Genomic DNA, 23,848 nt, shown 5'->3' with positions numbered 1-23,848 from the left:
TCACGTGACGTCACGTTCCAAGGGACACGCCCCCTTGGAGGGCAAAAAAGACTTTCCGCTGCCCGCCAACCATGAGAAAGTTATTATATACATTATAAAGTCAGACATATCCTGAGTCTGTTGCTTTTGTGTTGCCAAAATGCTGTATAGCTGTTGTTCTATCAGATGCAGTAATGGAAGAGGAGACAAGCCTGGGCTGTTTCTATAGAATTCAGTCCCATAAAGAAAACCCAGAGAGGAAGTGATTGTGGATTTGTGCCATTAAACATAACAGTACCTCTGTCTCCGGGGAGGGCAAACGATGGCAGCCGTCCAAATATACACGTATTTGCAGCGAACATTTCATCAAAGCTAAGCACAAGAAAGTTAAACACTATTATATACAGGTATGTTACTGACTGTATTTGTAGCCATGAAACACATCTTTATGTTATGGGTTTGACATTGTTTGTGGTGTATCGAGGCGACCAACTGCAGTGGTCGTAGTGAGTTAAAGTTAGCTAGTTAGCTAAATTGTTACTCACAGCGAGTTAGCCCCCCCCCCCCCCCCAGCAGCCCCCATCGGCACCCAGACAGCTGCCCCGCCACCTCCCACGTCTGTCCATCACTCCATGGGGGGGGGGGGGGGAAGAGACATAAAGAGCTCAGAGGTCAGGAGGTGGTAGGTAGAGAGGAGGTGGTGGTAGAGAGGAGGTGGTGGTAGAGAGGAGGTGGTGGTAGAGAGGAGGAGGTGGGTAGAGAGGAGGTGGTGGGTAGAGAGGAGGTCAGGGGGAGAGGGGATCACACTAGAAACACACAGTGTATATTCTAGTGGGTAATAGTGTCCCATTACTGGTTCTAAATGTAGTGTTAACATTGTGTGTGTGTGTGTGTGTGTGTAGGACCACTGGGTCACCATCGAACACACAGCATGTCTTTTATCATCCTGTATAAAACAACTTTATTTCTCCTTATTTAGGCAGTCAGACACTATTCAGTTCATCACATTCAGTAGAACTGAGATCAAAGACATGATTGTTGTTTTTCAACAATGAAAACAAAACAAACACACCAATATTCACAAACACTCTGGGATATCAATTACAATTGTATACAGTTCAATCTTCAATCACATCTATGTGAGCACAGTGTGTGAGAGTGTGTGTGGGCTATTCTACCTGACACAGGGACATTGAGGAGTCATACCCAACACAGAACCCAGGATAGAGGGGCTCAGTGAATGTGCTGTGGAATGTGTGCAGGTGGGTCAGTGTGTCAGAGGAGACTGTGTAGAAGGACAGAGTGCCGGCCGGCCAGTCCAGATACACTCCTACTCTGTGGGAGCTGGAAGAGGGGACACGTTTGCCGTTACCCTCATTGTGCCTGGCAGAGTAATTGTTATCATTACAGTCCAGACTCCAGGACTTATTATTGTATCCAAGCCCACAGTCATCACCCTTTCCTTTCCTGCTGATTCCTTTATATGTTACTGCTATATGAACCCCATTTCCACTCTTCTCTACCTCCCAGTAACAGCGCCCAGACTGACCCTCTCTACACAGCACCTGTAACCAGTAGTCAAATCTCTCTGGGTGATCAGGATATGGCTGCTCCTTTCACCTCTTCCTTGTCACCTTTCTGTTCTCCTCAGACAGAAAGAGGCATCTGTGTGTTGTGTTTGGGTCCAGTGTGAGCTCACAGGCATCTGATGGGGGAGATCAAGACACAATATATTACTGATCATCATCCTTCACATTAGAACAGGGCCGGACTGGCCATCGGGGATACCGGGGGAATCCCCGATGGGCCGACGGGGTTCGGATGGTCCAAAATAACGGCCCACTTCCATCACCAAACGGCCCTTCCTCTGACATGATCGCTGGCACCTCCAACTAGTTTCCATACATCACAGCTTGAACACGTATAACGTGTTGCCTTGACAACTTTATATATTATACGTTATACATGTTCAAACTGTGTAATATGGAAAATAGTTGGAGCGAGCCGAGTGACGTCACATGTTAGCTTGCTTTTCACAGATGAGGCAACGTTCCCTACAAGCTAGCCTAGCTAACATTAGGTAGATAAATGTCTAAAATTGAGACCGTTGTGATCTGGTAAAATAAGCAAGCTGGCGCTGTTGTTATCATGAAGATTATCTATTTTAACATGTCAATCGTATTTACTTGCTCACAATCGATGAGAAAGCTGTACAATCCATTGTGGTAGTTGTAAAGAGGGCAATCTCATCATTTCTACTAACTTATGTCAAAAAACCAGCTAGCTTGTTATGCTAAAATCACTGTGTAACACACAACAATTACATTATAAACAATGTTAATGTTGTCTAGATTGATGATTCTGCTGCTGGGAGCAGCAGCCAGGGGCCCCAGAGCCAAGATAAGACCCAGGGTACAAGGTACACTGTAAGTTACACTTTTATATACTAAGTACAAAAATAAGGTATTTCAATTTAGCACATTTATTTAAAGTATATTTATCAAATACACTTTGAGTGTCCTAACCAATAGTGGAAATATAAGTACAAAAAAGTATACTTAGTACACCTAAATGTAATGCACTTGTGTACTTTTTGGAGCTTTTCGACGCTGACATACATCAAAAACAGGCTCAGGAGCTCACTCTCTCAACAGCACCTGGAGGCTATGTTGATGTCTACTCAGACAGATGTTTTGCGGATGCTGGACAGTGAGAAAATCATAGACGGTGTTACAGAAAAGAGTGAGCTGCTGCAATAACTACTCATGTAGTGAGCTAATAATAACACTGATAAAGTATATACAGTATACTAATATTGTTTTTTATTACCATTTGACCTTAATGCACTGTTAGAGTTAATTTAGGTTCTGTTACGTAACTTGTTGTTTTGTTATGCACCTTCAACACCCCTACACACACAAACAATCACACACCCAGCATGCAACACTACTGATACCACTGATGTTCACACCCCATCATATGTTCTGTTCTGTTTATTTCTAATATATTGTTCATACTAATTCTACCATCTGATTCCAGTTTCTTTATTGTGTGGTCTTTCTCTGCTGACATTCAGTCCTTAAGGCTGTGTAGTTATACGTATAAGCATCTGATAGTAGCCAAGAGTTCTGTGTACTCTAGGGGCGGCCGGCGGGGTAGGGGGCGCCACAAGATGTATTCGTCCTGGGGGGGGGGGGGGGGGGGGGGGGGGGTGGGCCGGTCTCTGACAGACACTCCCGGGCCACTTTTTTCCCTCAGTCCGTCCCTGCATTAGAATGTCTCCCTCTTCCTGCCCTCCCCCTTTCATTTTCGAAATTGTTGCTATAAAAGCTATAAAAGATTGTTTATAGCTTACTTCTTGTATTTTTGGGTGAAAACATAACCATTTGAAGTAATTGTGATGAATGCCTAACAGCGGCCCACACAGGGACTTAAACATCCTTATTTTCTTTATGTACATGTTAACATTCAGCAACACCATACAACTGTCTTCATATAAATAACACGTCACATAGTTTTTGTTCCTTAGTTCTCATGTCAACTTTATTGCCTTTGGTTTACCATATCTTTGTTAGTTTAGTTTCAGCCTTTTTGTTACCTCTTTCTTTGATCATCATGAGGGCAGCATGGCTGCCGTGTCCCAGTAAAGGGTGTCCGACTGGAAACGGGATGCTTAAATGGAGTTACATAGTGGATGGGAAGCTCCCATCCCTGTCTGGGCTGTAGGGGTGTTTGCTCCAATTCTGCTCCAATTATCAAGTGGGATGAGGTATGGTGTCCTCTCCCTATATTTATTGTGGCAGCCCAGTCTTGTTTAAGTGCCAAGAGGAGCAAGGAGAGGCAGAAGAAAGGAAAACTAACCTAGAAGTAAGACCTCTGTCCGTATGGGGCATTGGTCTGTCGTGTATTATTTTATCTTCACTACTCGGTTTTAATTACTTTGTCCATGTGTTCAATCCGCTCAAATGTAAGTAATAAACCCCTGAATATTTTGCACCCTACTCAGTTCTCGTGTGTCTTCTTGGTCATGACCTCACAGTAATATAGAAAACTGTATTATATTGAAATATACAGTATCTTAATGCATTCTGTCAATTCAAATATCCTTTATGGCTTTAACATTTTTTTTTTTACGCATTAAGTAATCAAATCGCTGACATGATAATTGTAATCGAATCGGGAGATCAGACCTCCTCTCCCCCCACCCCCCTTATCTGGTCTCTTCCCCCTGACCTCCTCTCCCCCCATCCCCATTATCTACCCCCCAGCCCCTTTTCCCCCTGACTTCCTCTCCCCCTGACCTCCTCTCCCCCTGACCTCCTCTCTCCCCACCTCCTCTCTCCCCCCACCCCCTGACTTCCTCTCCCCCCCGACATCCTCCCCCCCCACCCCCCTGACCTCCTCGCCCCCCACCCCCCTTATCTACTCTACCCCCCCACCTCATTTCCCCCCAGCCCCCTGACTTCCTCTCCCCCCATCCTCTCCCCCTAATAGAGGTGTGGAAATTAATGAAATACTCACATTTCCTAAGACCAGGTTTGATCCAGCACTTTCCACCATGATCCACACTGTAGGGAGAAGCAGAGGAATGATGAGGAAATGACACTTCACCTGTTGCTAAGTGACTAAAGTAAACATGTCGTTTCTATGTTTATCATCAGAGATGTATTCCAGAAAGCAGGTTTTACAAACTCTGAGCCTAACCCTGAACTCTGACTTGATGAACCCTGAGATGGGAAGCACAGAGTTATCGGTTCCAGAAAAGCTGATCAGAGTTAGTTTAAATGGGCAATTGACTGTTTTTTGGTGGTATTTCACACTGTTCCTTAAGGTCTCCGAATAGGGTATGTAACATTGGTTGGGTTGAACATGGCCCGGGTGCTGTTCTATGCCCTCTGACAGATCCTCTGAAATGTTCCCGGGAAAAACACTAGCTTTTCTCCTTTTATGGTATGCTCATTAATATTTAGATAAGCTGCGCGCTGATTGGTTGGTTATCAACGAGTGAAGCTGGGAGCAAAAACGCAACAAGGCACTTGCTGAAACACCGAAGTTGAAGACTTGAAATAAAAACGCGCAAATAAATCTATTGTGTCTACACAACACTGTTTTCAACAGATTGACTATATATCATTTGAAATTGTAACAATACTTGTTTCCACTGTTGTTGAAGCAAACTGGATTGACTTTACTAGGTGGGTAGAACGTTAGGCTACAGCTTAGCAACCAAACCATATCGTGATTCTACTCGGCTTCAGTTAGCTAGCTAGGCTAGCTCTAGATATCTTGCTGTAAAATAACATGACAAAGATCTGGACAAACATGCATGGTAAATTGTAGATTTTCATTACACAGGTTATTTATTTGAATGAAACACAGTCAGGAACATGAATCAACGTTAGCCCCATTGCCAATAAACTAGGCTAAATTATCACACATTCTACCTATGCTCTTGCGTTAGCAAGCTAAACTTGTTTACATGCCTACAGTCTAGGTGTTACTAGTAACAGTTACTAGCAATGCTAACGTATCCTGTATCTAGAACCTGCCTTTCTCCAGTTCTTTCAAATAAATTATCTAGACAGGCGTTAGCAATAAGCCAGACTGCTGTTCGTTTTCTGGCTATTTTTCGGAAGCTTCCCTTCTAATGTCGACTACAGCTAGTCTAGCTAGAGTCATTTGATGTGTGTAGAAAGTATTTAGCATTCTACCTGGTATGCTATATACAGGAAACGTTAGCATTGCTAATAACTGTTAGCACAACATCATACTGTCCTTATAGCTTGCGGTTGCAATGAGCATACGGTCGGAACAGCACCTCTTTCCAGGTTCAGCTTCCTAGCAAATCCTGCTTGAAATTGTCCAAGGTTGTCAAAACTGTCTTGGGTGAAATGTTCAGAGCAAATGAATGATTGAGTGTCAAACTTCGCCGGGATCTTCTCATAGACAACAGCAGCCATGCCTGTTGAATGTTTGGCTCCTTGGGAAGACTGTGAGTGTTAGCCTTCCCTGTACAGCCTGGAACACAGCATTTACGACCATGGTCCATTTTCAATATCCTTATTATAATTCAAAACGTTCTTCTTTGTAATTCCTTATAAGTAGCCTACACAGAGCAGCGCGCAGCCAAACTAGACGCTACCTCGGGCTGGTCTGGATGTAAATTCTGGGGCGTGACAAAGATACGGACCAGAGCCAATAAGAGGGCGATCACCGGTCCTAGGTAGGACCGGCAGCTTTGTTGAAAAGCTAGCGTTTTACAGCCAAATTTTTTCTTTTTGAGATTTGAATAGGAAACAGGTGTCAATGGACTTTGATATTCACGGTATGTTCAGTTTACCCACCGAACTGTCGTTATTCAACTATGACAAGGTAAAATCGGTTTTGCAGTCAATTGCCCCTTTAATACTAATTCACTGGAATTTCTCATGCGTGCAGGCGAGTATGCAAACATTTTCTGAAAGATAACAACTACTGCAACAGCAAAAGACAGACAATTGGTCAATGAGTAAATTGAATGCAGTCTATTTATTTGACATTTAACCACACGTCTTACTACAGCTGAACAAATGGTGGAACAATCCTATGGCCACAAAACACACTTGGCAGCAGCTGAAAATGAAATATAAAATCAATTCGAACAGGTAGGGCATAATTTGCTTAGGCCTGCCAGACACATGATTGTTTTAATCATATTTGACAGGATTAAACCAAGTAAAAATCAATCAATGGCTGTCTCAACTTGTGAGAATGCTGCTTAACACATAGATGTTGTCTCACCTAATCCTGCTCAGTATATGAACATTTGACTTGTAGTGGACTAACAGAAAGAAGGCAGAGGAGGGCACCACCTCTGACAGAGGCAGAAGAGCTGGCTCTGAGCCAGAACGCCGGGGGGCCAGTGGCTGAAGGTATCCCTGGAGGGAGCTCATCCAAGCCTATGGAGGGGGGCGGGGGTTGTAGAGCCTAATGTGTTCTGGGGGGGGGGGGGGGGGGGGGGGGGGGGTCGTTTGCACGATAGACTAATGCATTCTGCAGAGAAGGGACGGTTTGGAATAAAAGGGAGCAAACAGGACAGAGTAACACACCATTACTAATAATAAAAAAAATTGGGACAACGTAGTTAAGGCGGCCTTAACTACTAAATACCAGGTTAGCTCTGCATGGAAAACTGGAGAATTTCATGTCATCCTTATGTGTTATACGGCTTCAACAACAATTGGGTTGATGACAGGGCTCTACACTGAAAGATGGATTTTTGCGAGATTTTTGTTGTTGATGGTGCGAGTATCTCTTACAACTGTGCAATTAGCCAGAATTTTGTAGAGAAATTTAAACGTTTAGTCGCGAAGGCCCACATGGACAATACTTTTTGAACAGAAAACGTAGCTAGCTATCTTTGGGGCTGAAAAATGAAGCCACACGCCCTTCGCCCCTCCACAACTTCACCCTCTGTTCCAAATATGGTCACTTCTGGCTCCAAAAACACAAGTACGCAACCAGGAAGTGCAAAAATCGAGGCTTCAAAACGGGCTTTCACAAACCAATAGGGTGAAATCACGATGAGAACGTCCATTATATATATACAGTCTATGCTAGCGACCCACAACGTAGCCCAGACCTCACTGCACCCTTAAAGGTGCAGTGTTCACTTGAACCTGTCCACTGAATTATGTACTAATAGTCTGCTACACTCCCAAATATATTCTGAGGTCACACAGATAATATTTCGAGAGCTTATGCAACCAAAATGGCCGCAATTTACAGCCTCCATGTGGTCAATTTATATCAACTATTTATTCATTGAATTGAAAGAAAATGTGCCATATTGTGTTATGTATCGTTATCGGGATCTGAAAGGATCTATATCAGGATATGAGATTTTGGTCTTATCGCACAGCCCTACCGCAAACTAAAATAAAATAGCACATTATCAGTAATACATTTAAAATGGGGAAAATTTGAATAATTGCTTTGCAGGTCAGTTTAAGGTGTAGGCCCCTACATGTTCTGCCTGTGCCCCCAACATGCGTTTACACTGCAGCGTTTTTTAACGCTCTGTACCGCTGGCCTTCCCACAGTGCAACACGCTCGGGGGCGTGTTAAAAAAGTTAATACAGAGTTGTAGTTCACTAAGGTCACTGTTGTAGTTTGTGTAAAACAGTGTGATGGACAAGTGTGCAGACTTGGGTTCATGTATTTACAATAGCGATCATTATTGATATATAGGTGCTCCTGTCTCAATCAAAATACAGCTTTTACACGGCATGATGCAAGGAATCAGATATGCTGACAGATGTTGCCTGATCTTGTCAACTAGGCTATAGGCTACAGTACTGTACAGCACTTCAAACATTTTTCCAGTAACATTCGCTAGGTTATGGCCACTTCACATTTACTGTATGGCTAGCGAGTGACTGCCAACCAGCATTTCAACGTTGAATGTCAATCGTGTGCCGGGTAAACTACACTACTGTAGCTAAACTAGTACAGTATGCAGCTATCACAGAAGAAAGTTAGAGCTAGGTTACGTACTGTAGCTAGCTAAAGTGACGAGACTGAATTTAACACACCAGGGACACCGACAACCTCGGCAACCCTGCGCCAGGTATACATTTTTTGTTAACGTCTCTTTAATCGTACAGAGGCGTATAAAACAAGTCTGAGTGTTTGAGAAATGTTTACCATGACCAATAGTTGCTACGTTACAAGAAACAAGAAACCAACCCGATTGGCCAACGCTAGCGTTTTCACGCTCCTCATTTACATAAAGTTGAGAAAATCCAACTTTCGACGCCCCGCTCGCCTTCCCACAATGCCCTACGCGAGCGTCGACGCCCCGCTCGCCTTCCCACAATGCCCTACGCAAGCGTCAACGCCTGGTTTTCATTGAAAATGAATTGGATGCCGACGCCCCGCCCGCCCCACCCGCCCCACCCCATGTCTGATAGTTGCTTCAGGCTCGGCATGAGGGAGGGGAGAGGGAGAAATTCATGGTTTGTTAAACCAAAGTTGCCAGCAAGCAAGTTAGGTTAGTTACCACCAGTTACCGTGGTAACTTAACCAGAGTTTGTGTTTCCTCTCTTTCTGGAACAGAAAATCCAGATGAGTTTCCCTCATCTCAGGGTTAACAAACGCACTGTTTTCACTTACATCCATTTCTGGAATAGACCCCAGGAAATACAATTATGATTGTAGCTATATAATCATAATTGCACTAAAGGCTATTGTAGATTATATAGGGTTTCTCTCTTCCTAACCCACTGTCCTAATTAAACATGCAGTCTGTAATTGTATCATCATGAAATGCAAGGCCTGTGTTAAGCAACATTACATTAAGAAGTGTGTAAAAACACAAACATCTCCTTACTTGAGTTTCTCCAGTCTGCAGTGCGGATTCTCCAGTCCAGCAGAGAGCAGCTTCAATCCTTTTTCTCCTGGATGATTGTAGCTCAGGTCCAATTCCCTCAGGTGGAAGGGGTTGGACCTCAGAGCTGAGGCCAGAGAAGCACAGCCTTCCTCTGTGACCAGACAGCCTGACAGCCTGTAGAAAGAGGATCAATGTTGGGACAGAATCCATCTGGACCTCCAGAGTGAGTCAGCACAGAGGGGTTCATTTGGCAGGTGCTGTCATAGCTGCTCTTCCCCCTCATTAGACAGTGACCTTTCCCCCCAGTTCAAGAAGGTTTCGTTTGTGTTCAGTTTGGTGGTAGTAGTTCCATGGAACATCAGGACGTCTGCTATAAAGCCCGCTCCAAAAACATTAGTATACAAGTCCCACACTTGACTTTAATGAACACAACCAATGAGTTGGGGCTATAGCCTCTGTTCTTAAGCAGTCCGAGTCGAGACATACACTAAATGCACAAAAAACCTGTTTCAACCCTATAACCTATCTAACCTAAGTGAAGTACAGTTCAATAGTGCAAATTTGTATCTATCCACCATTGCAGAAAGCAATGCTCACGGCCACGTGACCTCTCCCTTTAAAAAGTTAGACTTCATGCATGTCGGCGCCGCATGAAGTCGAACTCACCTAAATTCTCTCTAAACCGAGTTCTATGACAGCTCGACGTAGCGTATATCATTGCCGCCTATGGGCGTAGATTTAGGGGGGAACGCTAGGTACTTGTCCCCACCAACATTTGAAAATGACAAAATTGTCCCCACCAATATTTTTGCGAATTGTGCTGCTATTTGGATCGATTCCGACAGCCAGGACGCGACAGCAGGTGCGGGTCGCCCGTGAGACCGCCTAGTCTTTTAGGTGGCAGCCATGCTAGAAAGCGTCATAGTAGTATTTTCGTAGTTAATTTTATAGTTCAATTTTACACGAAAAAACTTAAAGAGGGAAATTTTATGACGATAGGACTATTGTGAAGACAGCCAGGTGGTGATATTTTAATGTAGGTTGCTGTAAAAACGTTGATTTGTTTGCTACGTGAGAGGCCCGTCAGCCTCCATTGACGATTGCGGCAGCAACAACAGGGTTGTCGATCTGCGTCTGATGAGTATTTTCTTAATTTCGTACCAGGGTCAATTCTACATCCAAATGGAGAGCAGTGTTTTAAAGATATGGCGATTGCGAAGATAGCCAGCAGGTCAGCATATTTTTGTTATTTGTGTAAAACTTGGAATTTGAGTGAAACCGCGTCTTGTTTTGACGTTAGCCTCAGAGTCACAGACTCGGCTCGTCCACTGGCAGTGTGTAGTAGTAGGCTACAGTCATGGGCGTCGCCGCAATGTAACTTGGGGGGGTCCCCCCAAAAAAGTTGTTTGGACCCCCCCCACATTTGCCATAAAAATATTAGTGCATGACTGGTCTACTAGTCCAGCGATCTTTCCATTGCTTCACAATCAAATTCGTTCCACTTTATCAGTAGGGAGAATACCCATAGCAATACGCGCTTGTAGCTAGCACTTCAGACATGACTGTTCCACAGACGAGATGGACATAAAGAGGGTTTTTTCGAGGAAGAGTTTTTCGAGTAAGTCAAAGTTGCCCAGTTTTTCCTTCAGTGGCCAAAGCACCTTTATGAGACATTCTCTGACTATAATAGCATTAGTTAAGTCACAAAGATCATTCTGCAAACATTATGATTATTGCTAGCCAGATAAGCAAGCTGTTTACCTACATCTAGCACTAGGCAATACCATACTTTATTTACCCATTACAAGTGGAACAGCATTTGTTGATTTTTTTATCTGGGTCTGAAATATGTTGTGTTTTTGGCTGTGTTCAGACCTAGGCGTCTGTTTCAGGCAGAACAAGATGACAAGGATTTTTTTACAAGTAGCTACAATAGAAATTGCTGGTGTTTTTTTTATTGCCATAACAACCGTGAGCTAATATGGCGTTAACCTTAGTTAACATGCTAGTTTTTCTAACGACTGAAAAAAAGAAGAAAAGAAAGAAGAAGAAAAGAAAAACCTTGATTTCAGAATTGTCTTCCAAATTAAATAAGGTTGCTCAACTTGTAATTTTGGCAATTTGCAGAATTCTATTGCTACATGTTAGTCTGTAACATGAAGGCAAAACTGATTCAACCATTAAACCATATCCTCTGAAAGCTTATACCCTCAGGATGTTATCTAATGAGACAAAAGACACTTCCATCTCTCCATATTAGTATGCTGCCCATGCATAATAAATTAGGTATTGGTTAATGGAGTAGGCTATATGGCTGATACTTTTTTGGGCTGTGCCATTTAGGGAAACTGATTCAACCACCTAAACCATGTATTTTCTGAGCTTACATCCTAAGGATGTGATCTGTGGAAAAGACTACAGGTTTGAACACACATTTGATCATTTCTGAACTGTCCAGTCATGCTTTAGTTAATAATTATTAGGCTACTAAACCTATACCAATTGTGAATTGTATATGCTGATAATATGATTGACATCTCAGAAATCTTCATATGAACAATCTACATTAAGCTTATTATTATCAATATGAAAGAATGCTCAATGCATCTCCATGTCTCCTGATATAGGTGGTAGAGAGTGAGTCAGGGGCAGCATGCAGGGGCAGTGGAGACAGCTCTGTTGCAGTGGAGACAGCTCTGTTGCTGAGCTGAGTGCTGAAAGGTGACAGGTAGTTGAAGATGTCCCATTGCTTATTTGGAAGTTTAGTTTTCAAAATATTTTAATGTCCAGCCCCTCAGTATATGTATAACAACTATGGTAAATAGTTGTGGTAAATGCACCACAATGTGGGAGATTGCATTTACATCTTTAAAAAAAATTCAATGGGTGGGCATTTTTTTTCTCAAGGGGGGCACGCATTTACAAAGCATGTATGAGAGTCAAAATAAGAGCAGACCTGCATATTCTGCAGGAAAGTGTATCCATCTTGACATTTAATTTATAGCCAATGCCAGTATTAAAGGAATATGCTTTAGAGGAGATGGGAATAATTGAGTCAGGACAACTTTTCTCTTTTTTTTTCAGGTTTTCTGAAAACACGTTCATGACATTTACATTTAGTCATTTTTATAACTATATTTCATTTCATTTTCCATTTGATCGTATTACAACAATTATCTATCATAAAAGATTTACATGCAAATCATAGCCAAGCACATACCAACACTGGCCATATCAGATCAAATATTTTTTCAGTGCAACATTTACACAAAAGAGACAATATACGATTTAAAAAAAGCTAAATCAACCAAAGCTGGACTCTAAAGCTGGGTTAATAGAGTGGAAGGCGACGACTGTCCGAATGGAACCTCTTCAAAATCCTTTCCACTCATTTATGCACTTGCGAGTGAGATCCCTTTCAAATGCCAGCTGTACCACCTGGGCTTTGCGTACATGAAGCATAGCACGTCTATGATCTGTGAAAACGTTATAAGAGTCGAGAACGAGTTCTCGCACATGGCAGTGGAGGAACCAAAAGTTAGCGCGAGTTTGAAAGCAGTCCGTACGCTGGGCATGGCCTTCAATGTTTTGTGTTGTGTTTTGAGGATACGTGTAATTGTCCACTTCTCTCCTTGTGTGTCCTTATTCATTTGTGTGACCAAGAACTGATTTGCGACTGCGTATTCAGCTCCAACGATATTTGAATGTGTCAACTCCATGATGTGCTTGATAGCATCTGTATCAAGAAAGGTATCGCTCTCTGGATCCAGCGCTGCAAGCGCAGTAGCCAACTGCGTGTTACGCTCACTGAAGTGTACTTCCATTTCGCATAACACTACATCGAGTGTATTAAAGAACAACCTCTTCAGTTCCAATTTGTCGTTTTTGTCCCCCTGTCCGACGGTCTCTTCAACCACATATTGATCCATCTTCTTATTTAATGTTCGTTTTCGTTTAGGTGGTACATTGTCACTGTTGTGTTGGCAGCAGGCAGTGGTAGTGTTCCACAAGTCGGTAAACGTCTCCTCACACGTAGTTTGCGAATGCACTCGATTGCACTAGACACAAGGCCTATTCCTGTAAGCAGTTCTGTGTCTTCTCCCTGTAGAAGCTTATTTGGCAGGTCCAGTAATACAAGCACTTTGTGCATAAAGTGTGGGGGGAATGTCCCTGTACTTACTGTAAGTCGCTCTGGATAAGAGCGTCTTCTAAATGACTAAATGTAAATAAATACGAAGCTTGGCTTGGTCACCTCCCTCAAAAGCCCGACTGCCTCCATCCAACTCCAACTTCTGCTCCATGGGGCCGTGCAGTTTCTAACTCCGTCAGTAGTGAAATAATTTCTTCTAATGAGGAAAGAATGACTAAAACGGTGGCCTGTCCAGCGCTGATCAAGCAAGCGCTTGAGTCACACACCCTGATATTGAACAGCGATTGTGGGTTTTTTACAGAATTTATAGAAAGCATTACACATGCAAAACAAATCCTCGATTGATTCCTCTGATGACATTGCATGTACTACAACTAAATGTAGCTGGTGGTTAAAAACCGTGCACATATGGTATTTCTTACATGTTTTTAAGTTTTTATAAGTTTTTCTTGTAAGAGTTTTTGGACTCCACCACGACTTCCAGACATGAGTGAGGCTCCGTCATACACTTGGCTTAAGATCTTGGAGGTTTTCAGGACAGTTTTTGTTAGCTCTGCTATTATAGTGTCCGTCAGTGTTTTAGCATCTCCTGCATCGGCAGTTGCTATAGTAAGAAGGCGCTCTGTAGCTTGGTTTTCTTCAGAGACTTTGTTGTTAGAAGGTGTTGTTAATGTAGGAGAGATAAGTGATTATGATGAAGATAGTGATTTAGATCAACTGCATCTGGATGCTTCTGGTATAGTTCAAGAGAAGGAGGATGATGTTGGTCAAGTGAGTGCCAATTATTTTCAGGAACAGGATCCTTTCCTGCTGCATGAGCAAGATTATGAATCCTTAAACAATGGCATAGAAGGTGGCTCACTGGACAACCCTTTAATATCAGTCATTGACTCCAAAGGTATCACAGGTGCTCAGGACATCACCGATCACTACTGTATTGTAGCAGATATAGTGCTGCAAAATACACCAAACATTGACCTCAAATCGGATGTACAGTGCCCTCCAAAAGTATTGGAACAGTGAGGCGAATTCCTTTATTTTTGCTGTAGACTGAAAACATTTGGGCTTGACATCAAATAATGAACGTGAGACCAGAGATCAACGTTTCAACTTTTATTTCCAGGTATTTACATCAGGATCTGATGCACAACTAAGAAAATATCACATTTTGTTTGAATCCACCCATTTGTCATGTGAGCAAAAGTATTGGAACAGATATACTTAAAACATATTTAAGTGAATAAGACTTAATATTTAGTTGCAAATCCTTTGCTTTCAATAACTGCAGCAAGTCTGTGACCCATTGACGTCACCAAACTTTTGCATTCTTCCTTTTTGATGCTTTCCCAGGCTTTCACTGCAGCCTCTTTCAGTTGTTGTTTGTTTTGTGGGGTTCCTCCCTTCAGTCTCCTCTTAAGCAGGTAAAATGCATGCTCTATAGGGTTTAAGTCTGGAGATTGACTTGGCCAGTCTAATACCTTCCATTTCTTGCCCCTGATGAACTCCTTTGTTGTTTTGGCAGTGTGTTTTGGGTTGTTATCTTGCTGCATGATGAAGGCTCTGCCAATCAGTTTGGTTGCATCTTTCCTTAAATTGGCAGACAAAATGTTTCTGTAGACTTCCGAGTTCATTTTGCTGCTGCCATCATGTGTTACATCCTCAATGAAGATTAATGAGCCCGTCCTAGAAGAAGCCATGCAAGCCCAAGCCATGACATTACCTCCACCGTGTTTCACAGATGAGCTTGTGTGTTTGGGATCATGAGCAGTTCCTTTCTTTCTCCAAACTTTAGCCTTTCCATCACTTTGGTAAAAGTTAATCTTTGTCTCATCAGTCCATAAAACTTTGTCCCAGAATTTTTGAGGTTCATCTCTGTACTTTTTGGCAAATTCCAGCCTGGCCTTCCTATTCTTCTTGCTAATGAGTGGTTTGCATCTTCTGGTGTAGCCCTTGTACTTTTGTTCATGAAGTCTTCTGCGAACAGTAGATAGTGATACCTTCACTCCTGCCATCTGGAGGTTGTTGCTGATCTCACTAACAGTTGTTTTAGGGTCTTTCTTTACAGCTCTCACAATGTTTCTGTCATCAACTGCTGATGTTTTCCTTGGTCTACCTGTTCGACGTCTGTTACTTAGTACACCAGTAGTTTTCTTCTTCTTCAGGACATTCCAAATGGTTGTACTGGCTATGGCCAATGTTTCTGCAATGGCTCTGATTGATTTTCCATCTTCTCTAAGACTCACAATTGCTTGTTTTTCACCCAAAGACAGCGCTCCGGTTTTCATGTTGTTTTCACCTCTGAATACAGTCTGCATAGACAAAACCTATCTTACCCAATCTGAACCTGAGTGTAGACATTCAGTGGTATTTATTGATTGAATAATGTATGTAATAGGACACACCTGGGCAACAAAACACACCTGTCAGTCATATGTTCCAATACTTTTGCTCACGTGACAAATGGGTGGGTTCGAACAAAAAGGTGATATTTTCGAATTTGTGCATCAGATCCTGATGTAAATACCTGGAAATAAAAGCTGAAACGTTGATCTCTGGTTTCACATTCATCGTTTGATGTCAAGCCCAAATGTTTTCAGTCTACAGCAAAAATAAAGGAATTGGCCTCACTGTTCCAATACTTTTGGAGGGCACTGTATCTGACTATGAAGTTACATTTGGTCCAGGCGGCAGTACACATTCAAGTGACGAAAATGACACAGAGCCATATGATTTTGAGGGCATGCTCCAACAACAGCCACCCTCTACTTCACTTTTGTCCAGAGATGGGTCCCCACAACAGCCACCCTCTACTTCACTTTTGTCCAGAGATGGGTCCCCACAACAGCCACCCCCTATGTCAAGACCGCCAAAGATTGTAACCATACACCATGGTAACTGCCTGAATGAAATGATCAATGAATTCTTGGATCCAGCAGTGCCGACACAATCCTTGATTATAAAATGACTACTTCCTAATAATACAGAAGAAAATGGCACTGGCTCAGGAGTTGTGAGAGATGTTTATAGTTCTTTCTGGCAACAATAACTGCATTGGCCTCTAGACATTCTTTAAGCCACGAGTAACATATAATAATATGAATGCAACACAGTAGCTTATATGGGGACAAGTAAAGCCCATCTTGAGATATTTTGCAATATCACTGTTCTAAGTGAGGTGTACAGTTCTGCAGCATCAAAAGGATCTGTAGGAGCATCCCATCCATTCTCCTGCATTAGTAATACACAGAGCTCGAAAACAGTCTCATCACAAGGGAACTGACTCTTGGGTGTGCACTCGTCCTTGCACACAGACAACTCCTCAAGTGCCACTGTTTTGAGCTTGTCCTCAGCAACGTACACTTCTGGGACTGTGTACATGAGGACTGGACGACCTCCATGCACATCTTGGCTGGCCTGGAAGGCTTTGAACATGTTCATCCAAAACTGACCGCTTTGTTTTCTTAGTATTCCCCACCAGGATTCAATGCGTTGGGTGGCCGTACTGCGTCCATAAATACAATTATTGTCTTTAGCGAAAGCGTCGGTGTGGTTTCTCCTTAGAAACATTGCATGTTTGCTACATGTCCGTTTTCAGTGCCATTGTCCGCACGCATTCTCTCTGGACACCCACCCCGGCGCGTAATGCATTGAATATAATAGTCAGCTATCACCTTGGGGTCGTTATTTGTTGTGTATGCTTCCATCCATTCAACAAAACGACTGAAACCATCGATGCATCCATTTATTCCTATACCATACGGCTTCAATTTGTTGTAGGAGTCGATGTGCCAAAGAGCATTAGGACCTTTAGTGTTGTACTGCCGGCGCCTAAGACGCTGCGCTCTTCTAAGCTCCACACCTTGAGGATCGAGAAACAATTAGCAATCTGTATGGCTTTATCCAGAGACCGTTTATCTTCTAACAGCAAACTTTCATGTATCCATCCACTGAAGACTAAAGTGTTTTTCTCTCAATTCTTTTTTTTAAAGAATGACAATACAATCTATGTAGATAAACTACGCTGGGCCTGCTGAACCTATACCTCTTCCACAGATACTGGTCAGGGAAGCATTACTTCTGTTTCTGAAGACCCGTTGGGCTGGTGGGATAAACACTCTTTGTATGATCTGAACACCTTCTTCCACAGGGTTGTCAAAGAACGGATACGCCATAATTGATTAAAACTTGTCAAGACCCATTGCTTAGTTTAGGCCTTATTTTATGTTAATTAACCAATGACTTTAACCAAAACAGTTAAAGTGACATTATTTATTAACTTGTTTATTTAAATTAATACATTTGTGGGATATTAAGTAAACACGTAAATCCATTCATGCTGGGTCATATTGTGAGATGAAAAGTCTGCACTTATGTTACTGAAAAAGGACAGAATAGAAGTGCTTTGTGCGTTGGAATTCAGTCGACGGAACTGTCTATTGACGTTCTGTTTCTGCCTGTTTTACTGGGATTTTCACGCACAACCATCTCTAGGTTTTACAGAGAATGGTCCGAAAAGGAGAAAATATCCAGTGAGCGGCAGTTGTGTGGTCCAAAATACCTTGTTGGTGTCAGAGGTCAGAGGAGAATGGGCAGACCGTTTCAAGAGAATAGAAAGGCAACAATAACTCAAATAACCACTTGTTACAACCAAGGTATGCAGAATACCATCAAACACTTATCAAACTAGTCCTCACTGATGACAGAAAGCATATCTTAATCTTGGAATACATTATTTTGTCTAAAATCAATCATATGAAGACATTATGCTATTGTAACCTAGCTATTGACTCATGTAGAACATAAATACAGACCTCAGTGTCTCCAGTTTGCAGAGTGGATTCCCCAGTCCAGCAGAGAGCAGCTTCATGCCTGAATCCCCCAGGTTGTTGTTGCTCAAGTCCAGCTCTGTAAGCTCTGAGGAGGGGAGAGCTGAGGCCAGCGCTTCACAGCACCGTTCTGAGAGGTTACAGTCATTCAGCCTACATGACATAAGGAGAACATGACACATCATCAGAGTCATAGTTTGTACGATAGGATCATACGATAAACAGATATCACATCACAATATGTCCTGAATCATATCATTATTAAAATAGCTTTATACATACAGAGCAGTTTTGGAGTCTTTGACCACTGGAAGGAGCCTCAGAAGACCTTCCTCTGATCTGGAGCATATCTTCAGGTCAAACACGTCCATCTTCTCTTCTGAGGTCAGCAACACAAAGAACAGAGCTGACCTCTCTGTAGATGAGAGCTTCTTACTGGAGATACTTCCTGAGCTCAGGTACTGCTGGATCTCCTCCACCAGAAAATGGTCATCCAGTTCATTCAGACAGTGGAACAGATTCATGCATCTCTCTGGAGAGGGTTTCTTTTGGATCATCTTATGGATGTAGTCGACTGTTTCGTCCCAGCTCTGTGTGTTGCTTACTGTATGAGTCAGTAGGCCTTGTAAGTCAGACTGATTGGACTCCATTGAGAGGCCCAGGAGGAAGCGGAGGAAAAGGTCCAGGTGTCCATTCTTACTCTGCAAGGCCTTGTCCACAGCACTCTTGTACACGTTAGATGTGACTGAGATGGACTCATCACTGTCAGATGGCTTGAGATGGACTCATCACTGTCATATGTGAAGATGGGCTCATGACTGTCAGATGTGTCTGAGGTGGACTGAGACATCAGATTCTCATTGTGGTTGATAAATGAGAGAAACACAAACACAGCAACCAGAAACTCCTGAAAGCTCAGATGGACAAAGCAGAACACCTTCTGCTGGATTACTTTTCTCTCCTCTCTGAAGATCTGTGTAAACACTCCTGAGTACACTGAGGCATCACGGACATCAATGCCACACTCTGTCAGGTCTTTCTCATAGAAGATCAGGTTGCCTTTGTCCAGCTGGTGAAAGGCCAGTTTTCCCAGTGACAGAATGCTCTTAATGTTCTCTTCATCCCAGTCTGGATCTGTCTCAGTTTTCCCATGATACTTCACCTTCTTCTGCTTGATCTGTAACACCAGGAAGGTTGTGTACATCTCAGTCAGGGTCTTGGGCAATTCCCCTTTCTTCTCTGTTCTCAGCATGTCTTCAAGGACTTTAAAACAAATCCAAGAGAAGACTGGAATGTGGCACATGATGTAGAGAGTCCTTGATGCCTTGATGTGTGAGATGATTCTCCTGGCCAGCTTCTTATCACTGCATCTCTTCATGATGTACTCATCCTTCTGTGGGTCATTGAACCCTCGTACCTCTGTCACCAGGTCAACACACTCAGGAGGGATCTGATGGGCTGCTGCAGGTCGAGTGGTGATCCAGATGCGAGCAGAGCGAAGCAGCTTTCCTCTGATCAGGTTGGTCAGCAGCACATCCACTGAGGTGGACTTTGTGACATCATTGCATATCTTATTCTTATTGAAGGCTAATGGCAGTCGACACTCATCCAGACCGTCAAAGACAAACAGAACGTTGTACTTGTTGTAGTCGGAGATTCCAGATTCTCTCATTTCCATGGAGAAGTAATGTAGAAGTTCCATCAGACTGAGCTCTATTTCATCCAACAAATTCAGCTCTCGAAACGGCAGAGGAAAGATTATCTGGATTTCCTGATTGGCTAGTCCCTCAGCCCAGTCCGTGATGAACTTCTGCACAGAGACAGTTTTTCCAATGCCAGCAACTCCTTTTGTCAGAACAATTCTGATAGGTGTGTCTCGTCCAGCTGAGGGTTTAAAGATGTTGTTGCATGTGATGACTGTCTCTGGTCTTGCTGATTTCCTGGATGCTGTCTCAATCTGTCTCACCTCATGTTCTTTACTGATCCCTCCACATTTACCCTCTGTGATGTAGAGATCTGTGTAGATCTTATTGAGAAGAGTTGGATATCCATGTTCAGGTATGCCCTCAAACACAGTTTCAAACGTCTTTTTCAGTTCAGATTTGAGTTGTTTGATCACTTGGTTGACTTGATCACTAACACCTGGATTAACAAACAAACATTTTTATCTGTATTAACATGCCTTCAGATGCAGGTCGTCTAACTGAAAAGAATATCTCCTAAATCCGTATAATAGTACCACTATTAATACCTTCATAGCTCAACATATGCAGTAGATATTGCTTTTGAATACAGTATTTAGAGACAGGACTAGTCTGGTGCTTCATTGTGTTAAACGAGAATTCTTGAATAGTTTGTGTTTGCCTGTATCAATGCTGGTTTGACTCTCCCATCTCGACTAGTGTTGGTTTACAAAATTATTATGACTGATAAGATGAGATAGATGTTACTTTTCAAGGTGCATTTTTCCCTGACATACAGTATATGAACACTGTTGTACCTGCTGTATAATACAGATTATAAAGACATACAGTATATGAACAGTGTTGTACCTGCTGTAGAATTTAGACTATAAAGACATACAGTATATGAACAGTGTTGTTCCTGCTGTAGAATTTAGACTATAAAGACATACACTAACAGTACATCATATGGTTTAGTCTTGAGCCTAATGTTAATTTACGGGTGTAATGAACAGGGAGACTAACAAGGGTTTGTACCCTGACAGTCTATTTCATCATTATTATTTCTTATGTACCATGACAGTCTATTTCATCATGATCATTTCTTATGTACCATGCTCTGAGGTGTTTCCACCAGGAGCAGCAACATGGCCTCCAGTCTCAGTCGTGTTGGAGGAACCCTGGACTTCCTGAGGAAGACAGGAAGTTGAACTGTTCCCACCTCCATCCTCAGCACCACTGACACCTGTGAGGAGAGAGAAGACAGGAAGAGTCAGAGCTGCACAGTCTCATCCTCTCAGGTGTTCCACTCTGTGGAGCTGTGGGTGCCATGTAAGGATCATGTCCTGTGTCTGTGCTGGGTTTCCTGTCCTGTGTGGACTGGGGTTGGTGTTAGCGTGCTGGACTACCATTAATATAATGTCACCTTGTTTAGTTATGAAAAGGGTGTCAGTCGACCTTACAGTGTCTGCAGTCCTGAGTGATAGATACACATGCAGAATAACACTGCAGACTCAGAAAGGAGAGCAACATCTCCTCTACACTGTATTTCTGGGAGTGAATACAACATATTTCTAGATATAATGCATACCAATTTATGAGATTGCAACATGCATTATTACAGTATTGTTGTTTTTTATTCCAATTTGTGGAAAAAATACTAATAATACCCATAAACATTTACTTATCAGCCGCTCAGCAAAATTATTCTGATCCATTTCCCTCAGGATCTTCACAGTGATCTTCAGAGCTCCTTCAAGTGAGTATCTCTCCACCATCCTATCCACTGTGTCCATTTCATCAGCATTCTCCAACTTGTTCTTTGGGATGGGATTCAACCCATCTGGATCATCATGCAGGTGCCATTTAAACAGCTTCAGCTCCTTTTCCTTCAGCTGCTCCAGAGTTTTCAACAGTTGCTTTCTTTTCCTTGTGGCCATTGTGGATCACTGGAGACAGTGGATTGTGTGTTGCTTAGTAAAATCAAGTTCAAACATTTCTTAAAATTTAGACTTTAAGTGACAAAAGATGTTTCTAAATTAATATGTTGTAGCACAGTAGAACCATTGACACAGTCATTTCTGATCACCTCAGTAAGACACAGTACTGCCGACCACATGAGCACAAGAACTGTTGTATCACCGTCATACAATGCCATTATCTTTCTGGATGAGCCTCAACAGGTTGATACCAGACCTGGCGTCTCCTTCTCCAACGGTGAGGGAGAAGGGCCAGACAAATGGCCCGCCTTCCTCAACCTCTCCCTACTCCAGAAAACTCTGGATTAAACAAAGGATTCATCCAAAACAGACATTGAATGGATTTACAAAATCTCACAAAATGTTATTAGTAACATTGGCATGAAGCAATTGATATTGTGTGTGTTTTGATTAGACCTACACGTAAAACTAACTCCTGTAAATTCACCACTAGACATCCCTGTTATTAGACAAAGGCCTCGCTTCTTCCTCTCCTCCCCCTTCCCGCTCTTTCCATCTGACACATTGTTTGTTTTGTTTTATCTGTTATCCCATCAAACTGTTACTAAAACCAATAACCATTTCCAACGATTTCCATTACTGTTCATTAAATCTCCATTTATTCCAATAAATCATTGTGTTTAATTTTAATTTGTGTGTTCTGATCACTCATGTCATGTGATCCGCTCTACTCTTAAAACCCTTATTCTTCAACGAGCAAACCCCGGTACAATGGACAAGATTATCATTGACACCTCATAATAACTAGTGCAACAATAACATTGAGCACTAGTCACAACCATGTGAAAACACCAGCCTTACACATCTATTTAATTCAAATTGCTGTGGTATCAAAACATTATTACAATCCCATATCTACACCCATGGATGTTGAAGATTTACTGTTTTGACTACAGAACCCTTTTCCAGAATCAATGTGCTGCTGTGAATCATGCCCAGGAATATTACGACACTAACCTTATTTGACTTGAATCATATCTGATTCAGTCTTGAGGACCTCTGGGTGCTTGTTTCCTATATTTAAGTGATGTTCTGAAGTCATTAACTACCAAGTCCATGCAATGAAGATGTGAACACTGGGAATTACTTTTTACCTGTCAACTCTTTCTGACCAGGGATGATGAAGAGGAGGAGAGGAGGATAGGCTATATAGCTATCCGACTGTTGTTGAAAGACTAGACACACAGACCCACTATATTTGTACTTTTTGTAATATTTGTATCTTTTGTATTTATATTGTAATATGGCAACTTATATTTATATTTAAATTTTAGGTTCCTACATGTTTATTGTATGCACCTTCTTGCCAAAGTAAATTCCTTGTCTGTGCAAACTTTCATGGCGAATAAATCCCATTCTGATTCTGATTCTGATATACCATACACTATACACTACGTAAACCCGCTATATACAATACACTAAATAGACCCAACATATACTATACACTACATAGACCCACTATACACTAAATAGACCCACTATATAATATACACTACACAGACCCAGTATATACTACACACTACACATTACATAGACCCGCTATATACCATACACTACACACTACATAGACCCACTATATACTATACACTACATAGCCCCACTATACACTAAACACTACACAGACCCACTATAGACCCACTATATACTATACATAGACCCACTGAAAACAACATACTATATACAATAACCTCTCAACGTCAGCAAGACCAAGGAGATGATTGTGGACTACAGGGGGCGGCAGGAGGAGGAGCATGCACCCCTTCCCATCAACGGATCCAAAGTGGAGAAGGTCAGCTGCTTCAGGTTGCTAGGGGTGAACATCAGTAATGACCTCACCTGGT

General features: G+C 42.3%; 1 pseudogene; it reads right to left on the bottom strand.

Moving 5' to 3' along the window:
• Positions 1-925: 925 nt before the first annotated feature.
• On the bottom strand, positions 926-23,274 carry LOC124463669 (annotated as a pseudogene).
• Positions 23,275-23,848: the final 574 nt, after the last annotated feature.

Source organism: Hypomesus transpacificus, unplaced genomic scaffold, assembly GCF_021917145.1.
Source record: "Hypomesus transpacificus isolate Combined female unplaced genomic scaffold, fHypTra1 scaffold_30, whole genome shotgun sequence".
Classification (NCBI taxonomy): domain Eukaryota; kingdom Metazoa; phylum Chordata; class Actinopteri; order Osmeriformes; family Osmeridae; genus Hypomesus; species Hypomesus transpacificus.
The sequence above is the reverse complement of the archived record's forward strand: the minus strand, read 5'-3'. Positions and strand labels throughout refer to the sequence as shown.